The following is a 21,679-nucleotide window of genomic DNA, read 5'->3' on the forward strand; positions in this document are numbered from 1 at the left end:
TAGTCAAAAGAAGTCAAATTTTAACTTTATCCTCCTTTTCTCAAATGCCCCAACAAGGCCAAAGCCATGCCAATCCATCACCCTCATCTATTTTCACCATCCAACCATCATTCTCAAGCTTCTACCATTCAGTTTGCTTTCTTTCCTACAAACCTACACGATGCTCTGTTTTCCTACAGGATACAAAAATACATAGAGCAGAAATTTGTTTTTGCCATAAATTGAAAACCATGCATCCATTTTCCAAGTTGTTTCAGGGGGAGATGCATATGGATGATGGTAACATGCTCAAGCAATTTCAGCAAATTCCAGTGCACAATTTTCGAGAAATTAGCCTCCATCACCTACAACCATTTTTGTATTTTCTCGATATCTGTGCATCCATTTAAAAATTTGTTTCATGGGGAGATGCATATGGATGATGGTAACATGCCCAAGAAATTTCAGCAAATTCTAGTGTACGGTTTCCAAGAAATCGGCCTCCATCACCTTCAACCATTTTTAGTTTTTCTCGAGATCCATGCATCCATTGACCAAACCGTTTTTATGCCGAGGTGCAAAATGATGATGGAAACATGCTCAGAAAGTTTCAGGTCAATCCATTATACCATTTGGGAGATATGGACAAAATAAGTCGGTGTCCTAAAAACCTACAGGGTTCCCTCAGATCCTATAGGATACAGAACAACACCTACAGGATTGGCAGTGGGCACTTTTAAAAGGGAAAAATAGAGGCTGGCTTCATCAATCAGTGATAAGGAGGGGTAGCCCATCAACATAGGGAGGATTCATCAGCACTCTCCTATACTAGAGATATTCAAAGGCACAATTGGATGGGTTTCTTTGAAAAATTGAGGGGATATGATGATGAGGTAGCCAAAGATTTGCAGCAAGCTTCACCATGGAGATCCAGAGGTGAAAGAACCTCCTCCAAATCTTAGCAGCAACATTAGGATCATCAGCATCACCATCCAACACCTGCACATCAACATCAACTCAACAACAACATGCATGTCTCTCCAACAACCATCAGGTAGGTACATGTATGAAATATTCTTGACCTCTTCTCTTGAGCATATTATAGTTAGAAATTTGTTTTCAATACATGAGAGATGTGGTTTTATAAGCTAAGGATGGGTCAACAGTCTCAGCCGCCTTCAACTAGTTAATTGCTTCTCACAACTTCACTCAAGCAATGTTGAAAAGTCAAATTATGAAGGGTGATGATTTCAAGGAATGAGGAAAATAGTTAAAAGAATAAATTTTTGTAAAGGCCAAGTCACCACAGCACTCCAAGCCCTCCATCCACTTCATATTCACTATCTATTCATCATTCATCCATCCCATTTCATTCTTGAAAAAAAAAAACAAATCATGCTCTCCATTTTCACAAACCTACACTACTCCCTTTGAGCCCTAGCATCATCATCCAATCCCTCTTTGTAATTTCTCATCACTCCCATACAGTTGGGAGACCCTCAAAGAGGAGGACTAACTACTACAAGAAGGCAGAATGTTGCTACAAGAAGGAAGAAATGAAATAATTATGCTAGCCCCAAGATGTCAGAGCTTAAGAGAGACCTAATCAAAATAGAGAACTCTAAGGCCATCAGGCAATCATCTAGACCACAAGGGAGAAGAAGAAGGCAAAAAAAGGAAATAAGGCATTCACCATCAAATCAAAACTCAAACTGTAGTCACGGAAATATGTTTTCCAAGAGGTCTCTAATCTCTTTCTAGCTTTTGTCCAAGGCCTAAAAATGGGAAAAAGCCATGGGAGTCAAGTTGAGGGCCTGCCCTAACCTCAGACTATTATTTACGCTAAAAATTGGTATCCTCTAGTTTTAACAGGGTTTCTTGTAGCTTTCATGTTGTTTTGACAAGAATTACTACACAATGTCCTAGTTCCCATCTAAATGCATTTTGAAGGTGTTAGAGGTGTCGAAATGGTAGAACAAGGTAGAAGAAGGTTGATAAGGGTGTGGAAGACCTTGCCAAACTGAAAAATATTCATGAACCTATCTTGCATAAAGGACAAGAAGACAAGCAAATGGTCTCAATAAACAATTATTTTTATTTGCCCAATTGTGTTTTTGGGCTTGTCCTTGTAGAAATTACAGCCAAGATTCTTAATGCAAAAGAGAGAGGCCACCAGGGCCATGCATGAGCCACAATGAGGTCACTAAGTTTCTCAGAGGATGAGCAACACTTTCAACAGGGGGTATGATGGGCCTCTAAATTAGACATAAATTAAGGCCCATGCCTCTAAATTAAACAATAATTTAAGGCATGTGACCATGCTTCAACACATTAAATGTCTCTTCTTACATTAAATAATTTATTTTTAACTTTAATATATTAATTAGGAAGGTTTATGAATAATTGGATATTTGTGCCTAATTTTATTTATTTTTGTGGAATATTATACGAATATTGGGCAGATTATGAAGATTTGGAGGAGGAGATAATTTAGGGACTTGTTCGCTACTACAAGAGGATCAATAATAAATAAAAAATCAACAAGATATTATGGAATTATGGCACAGATTGTGGAACTCCAGTGATTGAGAAAATCTAGGAATGTCTTCCACTAATCAAGGGACCAGATCCATTAATCAAGGGATTTTGGTGGTGAAAGATTCCTCCATTCATGGGGAATGGCTCCTAATCATTTTTTATAAGTACCACGTCGAATTTTCCTTTAGGCAATGATTGAGAAATTCTAGCAACGTGTTCCTTACCATTTATGCAAATTCCTAGTATTGGGGACTAGATCCACTAATCAAGGGATTTTAGTGGGGAAAGCTTCCTCCATTCATGGAGAATGATTCCTAATCATGTTTTATAAGTAACAAGTCGAATTTTCCTCTAGGGATAGATTCTCATTACTATTATTGTGGAGAGAGCTTGTGTTTTTGTAGCTCCATTGTATTTTCTTGCAGGGATGTAAATGTATTGATGAATAATGAAGATTGGTGTCATGTTCAACTTCTAAATATTTTTCTCCTTTATAGGTATCTATTTTTTCTTAGGCTTGGCCATCCCATGAACCTCAAATCCCTTTTGTATCATTTTCTTTCCTTCTTTTCATTGCTTATTCACATGCATCTCTAGTTTTTTTTCATTCTATTTTTGCATTTAGTATTAATGATTTCTTGTTGTAGGATTGAGTTAAATGGTTAATGTAAGTTATGTTTTGGGATCACAAGCATTTTTTCATCCTTTTAAAAGCTTTGGAAGTTTATAATAATCATTGAGCTTGGATTAGTCTTCTTATTCCCAAATCTAGATTGCTAGACCTCCTTTTTAGCAAAGAACAGTAAATTTATGCTATTTTTTAGAGCATGATAAAAAGATTCAACCAAGTTGGTTCAACTTGAATTAGATAAAAAAAAAAATCTAGTTCGTAACAAAAATTACCCCATTTCATTTGCACTTGATTTGGTTAGGCATTTTTTAGATTTACTAGCTCACTAGTTCTCGAATTTTTAGATTTTACACTAGTAATGTTTTATATTTTTTTTGCATGGGTTAACAAAGGTCTTTTTGAGTGATTCCACTTGGAATGGGGACATACGACATCCCATTTAATAAAAAAAAAATCCAATCCAATTTGTATTTGATTTTCTTGGTCACGAAACCCTCACCAATTTCATCATTTTAGAAGGAAACTTCTCCAAGCTTTTTGAGCAAATCCATCCATCTCCCAACTTTGGTTTTGAGTTATGAAGTGGTCGTAGGCACTCCATTTCCTCATTCCATCTACCAAACACCTTCCCTAAGCTTTCCATGACATTTAATATCCATGTTTCTTCTCTCGGCTGTATCTTGTAGGTTTTCAGGGGATCCTGTAGGTTTTTACTACATTATGTAGGTTTTCCTGTAGTGGCTTGTTTTGAGGCTGAATTGAGGGAAAACATCCAGGAAGCCACACAAGGTCACCTAAGGGTCTCCCAAGCCTTCCAAACATCCACCATAATCTCCAAGAGACCTGCCACATCACCAAAAGAGATTGTATTTAACACTTGGTTTTCCATAAAAAGATTAAAAAGAAAAGAAACAGATGTATTTCAATCCTTTACATGCACAGTAGTGATGTTTGATGTTTTGAATCTACATGCTTAGGATAGTAGGATTGCATACATGTTAACTTCAAATTATTTTGAAGAAAATCCTCTTAGTAGTTAGTTAGAAAATGGTGTGTTTTATCACTTGATTTCAGTCTCTTTCCTAGTACTTTCTTTCTTGAAATAGGTTAAGATTCCATTTCAAACATTTCATTTTTTGCAATTAGTTTAGGATTTGACTTCAGTACATGCACTCCATTACATCATGACAACAAAGGAATGACACATTGTGTGCTGCACATATAGTGTCGATACCTCTTAAGTTTGTACGAACCTCAGGTTTATAATTAAAGTTGATAGCCTCGGGAGTTGCAGCATTCTTGTGGCAATACCGAGGCTCATCACCAGTCACCTACATCAAAACTTCTTTCGCTGCAATGTTGATCTGCCTATTGTTTCATTATATTTTGTGCCAAAGTGAAGTAATCGTTTAAGAGTTAGAGAACTTTTTTGTTGATGCTCGATGTGATCTTCCACTACTTGAACCATAAAATTTTCTATTAAATATGATGTGATGGAAGGTCAATGATATCCATAAAGTGCCATAAATGGGGTAATGTTTGTTGCAGTATGGAAGGAAATGTTATACCACCATTCAGCCAGAGGTAACCATTTGATCCATTGTGTTTGTTTATCAAATACAAATCAACGAAGATATCCTTCCAAACATTTATTCAATATGTCATTTTTTCCATCAGATTGATGATGATAAGATGAGCTATGAGCTAACTGAGTACCCAGACAAGAAAATAATTATGTCCAAAAATTTCTAGTGAAAATAGGATCTATGTCGCTTACAATAATCTTTGGGTTTCCATGTAGCTTTTGAATTTTTTTCATAAATGCAGTAGCAACTGTACTTGCTTTAAATGAATGAGATAATGCACAAAAGTGTGCATACTTGGTAAGTCTATCAACTACCACCATTATGGCACTCTTGCCTTTAGACTTGGGTAAACCAATGATAAAATCCATTGAAACCTCCTCCCAATGTTGAATTGGAATGGATAAAGGCTGTAATAGACTTAGGGTCTTAATTGTCTCAACTTTATTTTACTAGAAAACCAAAGATTGTGCCACAAACTTTTGAATATAAAATTTAAGGCCATCCCAAAAAGATTCCTTCTTAACCCTGTGGTATGTTTTTAAAGATCCTGAATACTCTCCCACAGGAAAGGTGTGCAATTCCAAAATAATATTTTGTTTGAGTTGGGAATTCTTACAGAGGTATAAGCGATCTTTGTACCATAATGAATCATTTTTCCAGTGAAATGTATCAGATGTACACGGATCTTGCTACAACTTTTGAATGAGTTCCCACACTTCTTCGTTATTCTTCCATTCATCCCTTGCTTCATTTATCCAATCTGGTTGGATAATAGAAATGGCATAAAGAAATGCTTCCACATCCTCATCATTTCTTGAGAGTGCATCTGTAACAACATTTTTCTTCCATTCTTCATAGATGATTTCAAAGTCTTAACCCAACATCTTTGTGACCCATTTTTGCTACTCTTCTGAAGATAATCTTTGTTCTAGAAAGTATTTAAGACTATCATGATCTGTTTTTACCGTGAAGTTTCTTCCCATTAGTTAAGGTCGCCATTTCTTAAGTGCATATAGTATTTCCAACATTTCCTTCTCATAAATACCTTTGTGTAAATACTTTCCTTTGATTGGACAACTTTCAAAAGAAATGGGTCTTTCTTCTTACATTAAAACAACACCAATTCCATTTCCTAAGGCATCATATTCCACAATAAATATTTTTGTGAAGTCTGGTGTAGCTAAGACCAATGCTTAGCACATTACCTCTTTTAGATGTTCAAAGACTTTTGTTGCTTCTGGAGTCTAAAAAAATACATCTTTCTTCAATAATGTTGTTAGAGTTGATCCTATTATCCCATAATTCTTAACAAACTTGTGATAAGACCCTATCAACCTGATAAATCCTCGCAAATGATTTATGGATCTGGGGATTTTCCATTCCTTGATGGATTTAGTTTTTCTAAGGTTTACCTTAACACCTTCATGAGATACAATATGACCCAAATATTCCACCTCTTGTAATCCAAAGAAACATTTGGAGGTTTTTGCATATAATTGTTTCTCCTCCAATAGTTTGAGCACTCTGTCAGCATGTTGAACATGATCCTTCCAAGATTTGATGTAGATTAGTATATCATCAAAAGGTACTAACAGAAATTTTCTAAGGAAGGATTTCCAAGTCGAATTCATCAAACCTTGAAATGTATAAGGTGCATTGGTAAGTCCAAAAGGCATGACCAAAAATTCATAATGACCCTCATGCATTCTAAAATGTTGTTTTCGGAATGTCTTCAACCTTCATTCTAATTTGATGATATCCTGAACATAGGTCCAACTTGGTGAGGTAAATTTCTCCATGCAATTCATCTAATAATTCATCAATGGTAGGAATGGGAAATTTATCTTTAATAGTGAGCTTGTTGAGCTCCCATAATATGGACACATGCTCCATGATCTATCCTTCTTATTTTTCAATACTACTGCAACATAAAAAGAACTTTGACTAGGTTGAATTATACCAGCCTCTAGCATTTATGCAACATACACTCAATTTCACTCTTTTGGGCATATAGATATTTGTAAGGCCTGATGTTTGGAGGAACACTTCATGGAATCAAATGAATAGCATGATCATGATCATGAATAGGTGGGAGGCCTTTGGGAGTCTCAAATACCTTGGAATGATTGTCCAAGAATTTTTAGAGATCTGGAGAAATAGATGATTTCGATGTGGAAACCTTTAGCGAACATAATTGTGCAATTACACCTCATTTTTCTTTCTTTAGAAGCCTTATCATGCAGTTAGGGTTGATTATCTTTCCCAGTTTTTCTCTGATACCCCTTAATTCAACTTCCTTTCCTTTCAAAAAAAAATTCAACAAAAGTTCTTAAAAATTAAAAGCTATCGTACCCAAATATTGCAGCCATTGGACTCCTAGTACAACATCAACACCACCCATTGGAATGGAAAGAATTGGACTATTCAACACATATCCTCCCATGGATAGCTTGATATTATGGCACATTTCAGAGAAATTTATGGTTCCTCGATTTGAAACCATCACTTGACGCTCTGGTGCTCAATATAAGAAGAAATTCAATTCCTTGGCTATCTTACAATGAAGAAAATTATGGGTACTACCTGAATCAATCAACATTGTTACCTTTTTCTTCTTGATGTGTCCTTCTATCTTAATAGTTTGAGGAGTGGTAATTCTAGCCAATGCGTTACAAGATATGTTCGAGTTCATTTCTTCTTTCTCTAGGGTTAGTTCCTGGTGTGTATCCTCTTCTTTTGATGTTTCTTGTTCCTATTCTTCCTACTCTTCACAATCTACGTAAAATAATTTCTTCTTAAAAAACTTATGACCTTTATTGTATTTGCTATCACAACTATAAAAAATCCCTTTTTCTCTTTTTTCTTCCAATCATTATAGTTTCAACCTTGTAGTTTGTGGAAGGCTAGGGGTAGTAACACTTCCATATTTTACAGTTGTGAGTGGTAGGCTTCCTTGTTTCCATAATTTTTCTTTCAATTTTTCTTGCCAACCTAAATGCCTTCTCCAATGAATCAAGTTCCCAAAGGTGAACCTAATGTTGGATGCTATCCTTTAAAGTCCCCATGAACACATCAATCCTATGCTCCTCTGGAATATATTTTACCCTTATATTCAATTTTTGAAAGTCCTAAATGTGCTGCACCATAGAACCATTTTGTTCGAGATTTATCAATTGGCTAAAAAACATGTTGCTTTTTGTATCCTCATAATGTGTTATCGTTTCTTCCATAAAAATTTCCCAAGTGACAATTTGGTTGCGAGATAAAAGCCATCGATACCATACAAACTGATTGGGTTCCAAATATAAATTTGCAATGCATACCTTTTGTGTTTTTTGTACATTATGGAGATCAGAATATTGCTCCATCTGTAATATCCATGTTACATGATCCTTTCCATCAAAATTCCTCATATCGATATTTGGAACATGGTGGGTCTTAAATCCAATGTTAGAGTCTATGAAATCATGACTAACATTTATTTTGTTCTCATCATGAGTTTCCTTTACTACCCTTTCACCATTAGTAAGCATTTCTTGTAGCAAATTTGTCAAATCCATATTCAAATCTTTGATGTTGCCTTTAAGTTTTGCTTATATACCATCCATCTTGGCTTCAGTTGCCTTTTTAGAGAAAAATTTGTTGCACTTGGTCTCGTAATTTTGATATATCACGTTGCATTTCTTCCTCTTCGTCATGTGTCATAGTAGAGATTTCAGGTTTCTTACTAGGTGTTTCCATTTTCTTTCTTCAGGTCATGAATAATTGATAATTATGCCTCACAATGCCCTTTGAATCACTTAAAACTACTTTATCAAATAATGCTTATGAAAATTAAGAAAAAACTACTGACCCTTTTTTCCGCTTTGTATGAGCTTGATTTTGAAATGCCTATAGCTCTATAATTCCAGATCTTAAAGTTATGAAATTTTAGTTTTGGATAGCCCTCTAAGCCCTCTTTCCAACCCCACGAGTCTGATTGTGATTGGATTCTCCAAGAAAGAGTCATGCCCAATCTCCCACGATGACCTAATTATAATTTTGTTCAGTAGAGAGAACGTGTACGACATGCCACATGTCACTTTTTCAACCTTCATCTCTAAAAGTGATACCCAAGGAACTACAGTCTATCCTCTTTCCCTAAATATTTACGAAATTTGAATCTGATGCTCAGAGAGAAGGTTATAATGATTTTCCCAAGGTGATATGTTTGAGATCGAACCCAAGAGCCTACAAAATCCCTAACTTGGTTCATATCTCCAAATATATAGCGAGACAAGATTTGATTTGTGGCCACGATGTTCATCACGAATTTGCCTCAAATAGGTTTTAATTTCAGCTTCTGAAACTTTGTAGAAAAAAAGGTATAGCAAAAATGCCATGAGGACCTATTTCAAGCAGCGAAACCATAAAATCCAAACCTCTGATGCCAATTTTTATGCAATCAGCTCACAAAATAGAAGAAATAGATAGATCAACGACTGAAAACGTAGAATCTTCAAGGGGGAAACCTCCTTTAAATTACACAAATGAACAATTCTTCAATGATACAAATTATAAGACCTGCTTTCTATATATAGGAATCTAAGGGGTCACAATATAATTAGAGCCGACATAACAATAATAATGTAAGGGCACAACAATAACAATAGTGGGATTCTATGGGGCACAATAATAACAGTATGGGGACAACATGGCCACAACAATAATAATAAGGGGCTACAATGACAATAATAATAAGGGAATACACTAGTATTATAGGGACCTAACTGTAGGAGGTCTCCCAACCACCCATCGTGATCCCTCCCCCTAATGTCGAGATTATAGATAGTACTGCTCCTATTCTGTACCTATCTTCATCCATGAGATCGGTGTATTGGGACTCCCTTGATGTATCCTATTGTGATTATCTTGAACCTCCTTCGATGAACATTTTGGTCTCAACATCAATAGATGTCACATCTACTAGTCATCCATCTCCTAGCATTGATGATGCGTATGTGAATCTTGTCTCTCATGAAGATGTCTCAAGAAGTTCCTTTTCATAATGTGGTCTATCTTTCTCTAGTCCCTTTATCTTCCATTCTAATGGAGACATTACAGAATCCATGACCACCCCTCATTATCATTGGGATGATATGCACCATCGTGTGTACTTCCTTCTAGAGCAAACCCACAAACAATATGTTTTGGAGTCCAAAGACTTCATTCATGGTGAGGTCGATTGGTTCCAAAATCCCTTACTTCGAACCCATGAATTTAATCCACATCCACCTTGTGGCCATTGCATTTTCACACAATGTATGATCCACTTTTGAAAGTCCATGATAAGCAATTCTCCCCAACCCTGTTAGTGCATTCTAGTAGTGTTGACTCTAGTATTATTATTTTCCCCCATTTAGAAGAAACTCTAGAGTCACACATCACTTTAGATAACTCTAGGGATGATCCACTTAATCATTTATCCATCTCCCATAAATAACCCAATCCCTTAGATTTTTTTTTTGTTCAACCCTAGAATTTTCTTGGCGAGCATTAGTTCATTATATCTGAAGCCACTCTTTGGTATAGTGACACCACATATGTGAACCTAGAGATTTAGTCCATTTGATTCATAGATGAAGTACCAAATGAGAATTGCTATCCAACATTTCCTTCCTCTTATTGCATGCTTCTTGCATTCTTCCCACAAGAAGACATCCATAAGATAAATAAATGGTGAACAACATCCTGAAATGTGTTTGGAGTCCACTACTCTAAATACATCTAGTATTCCCATAGTAGGCTACATCTATCCATACAAAACTTAGGGGTACATATGCCCCTATATATCCTCATCATCATCTGGAGGATCTTGTGCTAGTAGGGCTGAATTCTTTAATCCCTTATTTGAGCACAAGGAACAACATGGTGCTCCACAAATTCCTCTTGTATGGGGCATTATTCCCACCTTTGTATACGTGATAAGTCCCTACATCATCATATGTTGACAGGAAATGTCACATGTTTGGGGTCATGATTTCCCTCCCTAGCTACAATCTCACTTTATTAACATAAGCCTCGACCTAGACCATAATGATATAGGTATGGTTGATTATCCTTTCATTCCTTGGATAGTTTTCTCTACTGGCCTCTTTGACGAGCCATATTCCCATCTCATATCGTAGATGCTTGATACCATATATCAAAACATTCTACTCTTTGTGATGCTACAATTACCACTGAGTAACCATGCTTGACATCGTGGGTGGGGATGATCCTAGACCTTTTCTAGTAGTTCTTTCCTGTGTTTGTGTCTTACCTTGATTCTCCACTAGGAACGATCCTTCCCAGAAGAATTAAGGACATTTTTTAGATAAGTAAGGCCACCTACCTAAAATTCCAGGATCCAAATTCCAATGGTCGGTTTATCCACTACAATCCCCACACAATTTAGGGCCTTCTCCTTTTAAAATTCTCTGAAAGCTCAATATTAAAATGAAATGGATTTGGTGATGCGGGGGGGGGAATCCCTTTTATAGGAAAAACCCTGATTTTTTTGTTGCCCCTTGCGACCAAACCATACCTCTTTTTGACAAACTATCAAGACTATTAGAAAGATATCACCAAGTTCTATAATGGGTTTCCCTTTGTGTTTGGTAATTTGACAATTCACTAGGAAGCCATGTTTTTTTCATGAGGTCTCACCTTGTTGCCTATTAAACTCAAATTTCTTCATTTCAGCCACCCGTACACTACAACAAAAAAGGACATTCGTGAGGGGCGAAAAATGTCACCATAAGCTCATTGGTGATGGTCAAAAAAGACTTTGTCACCAAAAACTGAACGTCACCAAAAGTGGCATCACTAAAAGTATAGGTGTTGTAGTGACATTCAAAGTCTGTCACTAATAATGATTTATAATGACGGACAGTGACTGTCACCATTTCATATGAGCAATGGTGATGGACCATAGCCTCCGCCACTAAAAACTGAACGTCACCAAAGGTGGCATCGCCAAAAATATTGGTGTTGTAGTGACATTCAAAGTTGATCACCAATAATGATTTATAATGACAGATAGTGACCGTCACCATTTAATATGAGCAATGGTGACGTACCATAGCCTCCGTCACAAAAAACTGAACGTCACCAAAGGTGGCATCACCAAAAGTATAGGTGTTATGGTGACATTAAAGGTCTGTGACGAATATTGATTATACTGACAGATAATGACCGTCAACATTCCATATTAACAACAACGATTTATTGTGATGGATGTTTCATGGCCGTCACTATTGTTGCATATATATGGTGACGTTCATTGACCCTCACCAAAAGTTGCATTACCATAAGTATAGGTGTTGTGATGACATTTAGTGTTTGTCACGAATAATGACTATAATGATGGACATTGATCGTCACCATTTCATATCAACAACAACGATTTATGGTTATAGACCTTTGAGGTTCGTCACTATTGATGCATATATATGGTGGCGTTCGTTGACTGTCACCATTTCATATTTTAGTGATGGTTGAAAAATGTCAACAAAGCTCATTAGTGATGGTCAAAAGCTCGTTCCATATGGATCATGTCAGGGCACGATGGAATCAAACCACCAACCTCCTACTTGTAAAGAAGGTGCTCTTCCATTGAGCTAGCACCCTTTAAAGAATTAGACCTTTAAAATTAGACCTTGAAACTTCATAAATTGTCAATTCTACAACTTTCAATAAATTAAAGTCTCGACAATATTTTACTAAACAAGCAGAGCAACATCGAAGCTGCAGGTCCCTACCTAGTGGTTATGAAAGTTATGGAAAGTGGGTGGAGGGAAAATAATTATGTATAAGAGAATCAATATGTTTAGTTGAATACTCAATTAGAAGTGAAAGTTTGAAGACATTTATAATATATAAATTACATATAACTAGAAAATGCACGAAATATTGCAAAGGAAATGTCATAAGTTGATAACAAATGGAAGAAGAACATTGATGAAAATAGATGCAATATGTTATAGGTTGAGTGAAAGAAAAATCTCAATGTTGTTGTTGTTTGGTGTTTAGATATATGAATGATTTCTAAACTTATGTGCAAATGTAACACGGATCTCCAGAAACCATGAAGGACATATGATTAAAAAAAAAATTATATATATATCCCCTTCACATAAACCAACATGCAATTTGGAATTTCACAAGTCCACACTCAAAACATGACAACAACCAACAAATAAAAGAAATTGACTTGGACAGAAAGCAATAGCTTCACCTTCATTCTTGAGCTTCTTCTGTTTATTTGAATTTGACTCATGACATTCTTTATCTAACAAGGAATAAAAATCATCACTAGTATTAAATTCATCCGACACAGACTTTGGACATCCCACTAACTTCTGCGTTTTTGTTGCCATGCCTGAAAACCATCGAGTTTCCTATTGGTACTATAATAAGATGTGTGCATGTTGCTCAAGAACACATTCCTTATTAACCATTGTTACCTGGCAAAAACCAAAGAGATAATACAATATCACTGTACCAAAAAATCCCCTACCGAAATATAATCATAACTTAGCAAAGAAGTCTAAAAGATGTTCTTAATTAATAAACTTTGTATTTGGAAATACTGTTTCTTTAGATTTAAAAAAGACTATGTTGTACAACGCTTCTGCCTATTTATCCAGGCAATTATATCATAGCATAAGTCACACAGTAGCAATCTACAGTACCTAAAGTAAAAATAAAAATTTTCTCAAGAAAATAGATTTAGAAAAGAAATTTGAAAACTATAAGTTTGTCATCAAAGCTTTACTTAATTTAACAACAAACTAGTTGGAGTTTCAAAATCAAAATCATTCATAGGAAATGAATAGGACAATGGCCAATGTCATTATTCATACAAATAAATCTAGAGTCACTATTTCCATTACAAATATCTAACCTTACTGGTGCAAAGATCTCACCCTGAAAAAATAACATCCATGTGGAATTAAAAAAAAAATTAAATCAATCTCCAAGTAAACCAATCAAAATATGAACATCCTTTTAATCAATAAAATCTCTGACTTAAAATAAAAGTGGCCTAGAATTGAATGTTATATAAACCATGTCAAGTAACTAACATCAGGTGAGAAATACAATCCATGCATTTTGGATTAGTGAAATAATTGATCTGGTAAAGCTCAAAAACAGATGACTTAGAGCTAAGAAACACAAATAAATGACTTAGAACTAAGACAGGAGGTTGCCCTTTAAACACTGTAATTAAATAACTCTTATTTATGTCACTTACCATTAAACTTTTTTTGATACCAGGTGGAAGTGGTATTGTAACATTAACCTCTGATAATCTGTTTCCACGACTACTTCTCAAGATCCGCTCCATTACCAGCATTTGGGGCTAGATAAGTGAAATGCAAAAACCATCAACATGAAAATCAAATCTACATCCTTGTAAAAAAAATGGGAGGAAAAAAATTATCCACAAATTGAAACAGACTGTAGGATACCTCATTCTTGCAACATGATTATCTTGTCATGAACAATAAAAAAATAAATCAGGAGAAAGTTAATTTTTGCCACATTTTGACAATGAAATCTTTTGCATATTTGATGAACAATTGATGAAAAAAGGCCGCTAAAGCTTGTTAGCATCAGGATTATAGTAAAACATAAAGGAATTGCTCCAACACATATATAATCCTAAACATAAGTATCTATACATATAAGTATTTATTGAGGACATTCTATTTTGTGAAAATATGGAAGTCAAATCTTTGAAATAACACAATTTATGGTACCACTGCCTTATGAAGTCCATTCAGGAATTTATTCAAAGTTCAAAGTTCAAACAATTAACATGTAGCCTAAGAGAACTCAGATTTGAAAAGGAGATAACCCAAATATGTAGAGTATATATCTCACATTTATATATCCTAATTTCCAAACATTGAAATGACACTTTTTAGCATACTATTGTGAACTCAGTCCAAAATGCTAGAAAAAAATATTGATGGTTATTTTTCTAATATAGAAGTTTTATACATGCATTTATTTAAACAATTAGCTTGAAATATCAAACATATCTAAGGATGCACACAATACATTACATCTTTAGAGCTAGTGTGTGAACTTGAGACAATGAAGTCCAATGTTAACAGTTTGCCTACAATATGCACTAGCAGAATAGGTGAACAATAGTATTGTAGGTATGTGTTATGAATATATGTATTGCAGGCCAATAAGTGTATGGTTGGAACATTCATGTCCAACCCTTCCAATTTTGCCTATAATTTTCACTGGTCTAATAGGTGAACAATAGAATTGTAGGTGTGCATTTTGTATCACTTACCTAAATCCAACACTTTCAACCTAGAAATTTCAAAGAATATGCTCAGAATTGGTAGGTAATTTGCAAATTGAAAGAGTTGGCTTGATTGTTTTTGGAGAAGACTAGATTCTTACATTGTTCAATGTAAATTCATGACACTTTTCCAAGCTTAGATGGAACAAGAAGGAGCCAAGCTAGAAGGTTATTTAAAGAATCCTTACTTAGCTAGGGTAAAATGTTAGCCCTTTTTTGTCAAAAAGCATAAATGTAAAAACTTAAAGAAATTCATTGAAGAGACTGTAGAAATGTTCTTATCAAACCACTAATGTAAACAAAGCTAAGAAATATTGATTTGTAGAAGAGATATTCATGGTCAAATTAACAAGAAAGTGACCTTTTAGCATAGTTAATGCACTAGTGCTCATGTCGTAGTGTCCCAGGGCATGCTAGGGACTACAAGGAGTGCTCATGTACATCTAGAGAAGAGGTGGGGAGACATCGAGCTGTATTCAGGAGGACTATAAGTGAAGAGGGGCAGATACTTGAGGTACCCAACCTCTTGGATTATACCTTGCTACGGGAGCCCCGAAGAGAGAGTAACAGGGCTAGCGGATGTGGGTAGAGACGAATGCAGATGAAGCAACAAAGAGTGCTACAGTGCAGGAGTCCCTCAGCAATGCGAGGCTAGTAGGGTGCAATAGTGCGAGCCCTAGTTGTGGTCATAAAGGAGCCCTAGCTGCAGTCATGAAGGGAGAGTTAGACGCAGTCTTGAAGGAGCTCTAGCCATAGTCGAAAAGGAATCCCTAGCTGTAGTAAAAGGAAGCCCTAACCATAGTCGAAAGGATGCTTCGCCACAACAAGAAAGAGGCCTAAGACATAGTATAGAAAGAGGCCTAAGATGCAGTCAAGAGAGGAATAAAGACACAGTCAAGAGAGGCCAAATACGCAGCAAAAGGAAGGCTCTTATCCACAGCAAAGAAGGCCTTAATCCATAGCCAGAGGGAGGCCCTTATCAACCATCAAGAAGAAGCATATAGATGCAGTAAAGGAAGGTCTAAAGCAGTACTCAGAGAGGCCCTAAACACAGTCAAAGTGAGGCCCTATCCACTGCAAGAAGGATCCATAAGACATCAAGAAAGAAGCCCTAGAAGCATCTTGGAAGTCTTATGTTTTGTTGTAGGTACAATGTTTGAAAGAGAAGTTGTTTTGAGTGTTGTTCTTGGGTGCTCTTGTAGGGAGAAGGGCCGAAGTTTGAAGTTTAGGATCACAACAAGAAGAGGCATTCAATGTGGGTTGAATAGGGTTGTTCTATAGGTATTCCAGGAAGACTGAAGGGTTGAAAAGAGGCTGAGTATCTTGCTTGAAGCTTCAACTAAAGGATGACTTAGCTTAATAAAGTTCATGTTCGCCTTTCACAATCATATACTTATGAGTGAACCCAACTATTATTATTGGGAATTATCCTAGTCTCCTAATAGGTGGGATATAGAGGATAAATATGATCTCCCTTTCTCCATTGCATTTCTCCCACCTTGAAAATCAAAAGGGGACATAATGAATTTCATATACACATACTTAATAGATATATATTCCCAATCTCTTTCCATCAACTAGTTTTGCCTACTTGAGCTAGGCAGCAATTAGTCAATCTAGAGCATGCATATCCCTACTTATTCTCCACATGCCTTTGGGTAGATCTCTCTATCCATGTAGTGCCAGTAAAAGGGTTTGGGTATGGCAAGGGCTGCTAGCTAGTTTTTTGAACCTTTGTATTTACATCTATTTTTTCCTAGCTTTATCCTACTCTCATCTCTATGTATTCTCAAATTAAACCAACTACACAATTGGAAACTTTGTTCCTAAGTGGTATCTCAAAATACTTTTCAAACAGAAAATTACAACATACTGTCACAAGGAGACTAATCATGGTTTAACAAATCAAACTTCAAATCTTACATTAATAATTTCCTTTTATGTGATGCCGGTCTTTTTCCTAGGCCTTGGAACCATGCCTAAAGGGGTGTGCTACATGATTGGGGGTTTGCATTTCCAGTAAACTTAATTATAACTAATTATGAGAACAAGATAGCATTGTTTATATACCAGATTGCTTAAATTAAAGATTAGCTTCCTGTATGAATTACAGTGCACTGATAGAAATAGAGATAGTTTCCAACAAAAAGAACCCAAAAAAGTAGCAAAAGTCATAGGAGACACTTATTTCACTTCTTCGGTGCTAGTCTTTGAAGACCTCCACCACCATCATCACTTCCACATTCATCCTCCTACACCTCAAGAGTTGCAGTACCACTATACCCCTATTTCTTGAAATCTCTCTCATAGGAGTCTCTACAGCCTTCTCAGAACAAGGAATCATAAGTGGATTGGTTCTATGAGGCATCAACTCCTCACCACTTTCAACAGCTTCCATCATCAACTTGCAGTCTTTAAAATCAAACCCAAAAAAAAAATTGGCTGTAAGAAGCTTCTCTAGATGCCATTTCTATATCTTTGGGAGCATTTTTGGGGACAACAAAATGTTTTCCATTTTCATTGACATTTATTTCAACTCTACCATCCTTTACTAGAAATGATAATGCAAAGATGTTTTCTACTGTCTGGGAAAATGATATTCTATTTAGAACCAAATTCTCTAATCTGGCTTGCTTTTATTTTTCACAAAATGTTAAATATGCTTGCCATATTCTTGTCTGTTTTTTATTTTTCATCTTCCACAAACTCTTTCACTGCTTAAGGTTGAGTGCTTTCTGTCGGCTTAGTCTATTTTATCTATACTATTGCTTTCCTTTCCTTGGGTTCATTATCCATTGGTCCAAGCATAGTGAAAATTCCTTCCACATGCTGGAAAACAAAAGTAGCTAAAATCCCAATATTTCTCCATGATATTTGGGTTTGATTGGCATTTCCCTCCAAAGACCTGCTTCCATATGCCTGGTCACTATAGTTTCTTATAATATCACCACTAATAAAATCAATTGAAGTATCACCATCATTGTTTTGTGATCTGTTAACAGTAGCGAGGAGTGTGTATGTGAGATCAAAGAGTGTATCAACATCTGTAACTTGCTGATGAGGTCTCTAGACAAAATTATGCAAGCTTTCCACTTTGTTAATTATAGCCTCAAATTTGCCAGATTCTGCTTTTAAAATATTTTCTTTCTCCTCAGTAATCAAAGTCTTGAGGGGATGATAATGGTACCTTAATATATAGTGTTTCACCATACTTTGATTGTTGCCATTGCATGCATTAGCATCTTCTTTCTCTCTCGGGGGCTTACTGTGGCCTTTTTGTGATCCTTTTACCCCACGAGAGGAATCTTCCAGTGCCTGACTCAATGTTTCTTCCTCTTTAACTCTAGCTTGGGTACCAATCCTTCTACCCATACTTTCAATCACATGCTTTTGGAGTTGATAGAAATGAAAATATTCAACCAAAGCTGGAAGGAAGGGCTTGAAATTGAGATTTCTCATTGAAGAACTGTCGTGAAATAGAAATAGAGTAAGAAAAGATTTTTGTGTTGCATTGAAATGAGGGAGGGAAGGGAGTTTTGATTTCCCATACCCTAAGAAGTCTGCTTTGTAATAGAAGAGGGATGAAGGCCCACTACCTTGGATATAAAGTCCTAAGACATATGCATTGCCAAATGAAATGCATAGGTGCAGTGTGCCAATTAAGCATGAGGATTGGGAGAAGTGACACATGTGGGAGAGTGGCCATATTATTGAAGAATTGTTTACATTGAGGAAGGACACCATTTGAATATGGTAAGAATGTCAATTCTAACGTGGAGAGTTTCCAACACAACTTTCTCATCTACATGAGGGAGTTTACAATTTGTATATCTTTGTCTCAGTCCCATGGTGAATATATTAGTGTGGGGATCCATTGTTTCATGATCCATATGATGGATTCTTTGCTGAACTTAAGCTTTATAAGGAAATCTCTTTAGATATCCAGAACGTCTCAGAAATTTATTTGAACAATTATTGTCTTGCAACAATGTTTATTGATGATAAATTGCTTGGTAATGTACACATGCATAGAAGAGTGTGACTGATGGCATGGATACTCGGCCTTTCGGGTTGAAATGGCCACCTCTAGAGATAATATTTGGAATACCCTTTGAGCCTTTCTCTGAGATGGCATCCAAGAAGTTGGAGTGAAAACATCAAGGAACTCTATATCTTGACATATTCTAGCTGAATCGCCAAACATGCAAGAGAAACTAAAAGCAGGGGTTATATAAGTAATAGCCCCAGTGTATGGGAAATCTAGGCTTTTAGAGTAATATTTCCGCATTTAATAATTGGAAGAGGATGAATATTTCTGTTACACTATGTGTTGTTATTGATATGTTTGGATGTTTTGGGTGAACACTTGGCCCATCTTCAAGAACATCCACTAACGTTCGAGTCCAAGAAAGATTTAAAGAGATCATTTATCAAATTAGTTGTCCAGCTACGAAAGACAATCAAGTTTTGCAGGAGATACATCGTAGTACTATCAGCGCAGATTGTGGACCATGTTAGAAAATGGATGAATAGGGCTTTTCAGAATGTCTGCTAAAATTTGACATTTAGCATTGTCTTAGCATTTTCTTATCAACTTTCATGGAGGCAAAAAGTGACATGAGAAACTTGCACAATAATGGTAGCCACTAGAATGAGAAACAAAATGAATTAGAAAAATGGAATATGTTGCTATGATGACACATGGGAAGATACTTATTACTCTCAATGTGGTTGTATAGGAAAAATAGTTTTTTCCTTTGAGTATAGTTGATGTATCGTAATGTAGTGGTTGGTTCCCTGCTGCAATAAGACAAATATATATCCATCTCAAGGTGAAAGAATAACACCAATATACCTTCGAATGATATGGACTATGTGTTGTGCTCAACAAATAGCAGAGTCTCTATCAGTAATAGTGTGATGAAGCGATGGGTTCGGGTTTCCGTGCCCGTGCTGTCAAAGTATATCGATACAAGTGATGGAAAAACATATGTTCAATTCCCTGGAACATATCTTATTTTCATTACTTGTCCAGGATAAATCCATAGCCATTGTTGAGAAATGTAATCAAAAGAAAATAAATATGTAGTTTATTTAAACGAATGTGGCATGAGTGGAAAACGTATGCACCAAATTACAAAATGAAAAAGTCAAAGTTCTGTATAAAATTTTAAATTAAAAAAATTTCAAAAAGTTGCCAAGAAGTTTAACGAATGAAACTGCCCAGCACTCATCCAATGGCCATTTGAGGAGGGTTGAAGCCATCCATCAATATGAAGAGATCTATAAAAGTAAATAGGTGCTTTGAAGAAGGGATCCTTGATTTTTCATACCCAAGTGTTTCCCGATTATTGAGCAAGGGCCTGATGAGTTAGTGAGTGTTTCCCTTTTGTTTTTGTTTCAATCTATTTTCGTGCTTAGATTTTTGCTAATATGATGTCATTGGAGGACCTTAATATACAGTGCTACACCATACTCTGATTGTTACCACTGCATCCAGTAGCATCTTCGTTCTCTCCTAGGGGCTTACTATGGCCTTGTTGTGATCCTTTTACCCCACGAGAGGAATCTTGTAGTATTCGACTCAATGTTTCTTCCTCTTTAACTCTATCTTTAGTACCAAGCTTTCTACCCATCCCTTCTATCACATGCTTTTGGATTTGAGAGCAATGAAAACATTCAACCAAAACTAGAAGGAAGGGCTTGAAATCTATGTTACTAGAAACCAAAAAGGGGAAACAAAACGAGAAACGACAACGAGACAAGAAATGGAGTTTGGAGATTTCACATTCAAGAGACGAGGAGAGAGAAAAAGAAGACAAATATGAAACATACAACCAAGCATTTGTTTCACATTCAAGAAACGAGGAGAGAGAAAAAAGAAGAAAAATATGAAACATAAAACCAAGCATTCATCATTAACATTCTCGAACACTATGGTTCATAGGTAGTTTCTCATAGGTTTTAACTACTCACATTGGCCATTCCTTAATACTTATAGTGATAAAAAAATATTCCATTTCTCACATAAGCCATTCTTGAATACCCATGTTTGATCCTCTAGGCTGGAAAATACAATAGTGAAGAAACACTTGGCACCGAATTCAAGTTTGTTTTAGCCTTTGCATTTTTTGGATGAGTACATGATCCCACATACATTGTATATAATCTTGGATGTGACATGAGTGGACCTCAAATTTGGGATGTATTGTATCATTTCCCACACAGTTATTGGGTTATTGTTTTCATGGTTGGGTAACAAGATGGTGAAGATTGAGTTGATCTCCATTGGATATATAGCCAAAAATAGAGGGTTTTCTTGAACTATTGCAACTTGTAGAACCATAAATACTACAAAATGTGTTTGAAGACAAAATCTAAAGAGAAAACTTTCAAAAATTTAATAGAAAACTAATCTTTATAATAATAAAAATAATATATTTTAAAAGTATAGTTGAACTAGATATTAAATTGCTAGTTTGTGAGAAAAAAAACTAAATTATTTAACTACTAATTTATAAAAATATATATAAAATATCTATACAAATTACTAATTTATAAAAGAGATTTGATCTGTTTAGGGTGTTGGTATATCTG

Source organism: Pinus tabuliformis, chromosome 3_2, assembly GCF_031772625.1.
Source record: "Pinus tabuliformis cultivar Carrire ecotype Pingquan chromosome 3_2, CPIR1, whole genome shotgun sequence".
Taxonomy (NCBI): domain Eukaryota; kingdom Viridiplantae; phylum Streptophyta; class Pinopsida; order Pinales; family Pinaceae; genus Pinus; species Pinus tabuliformis.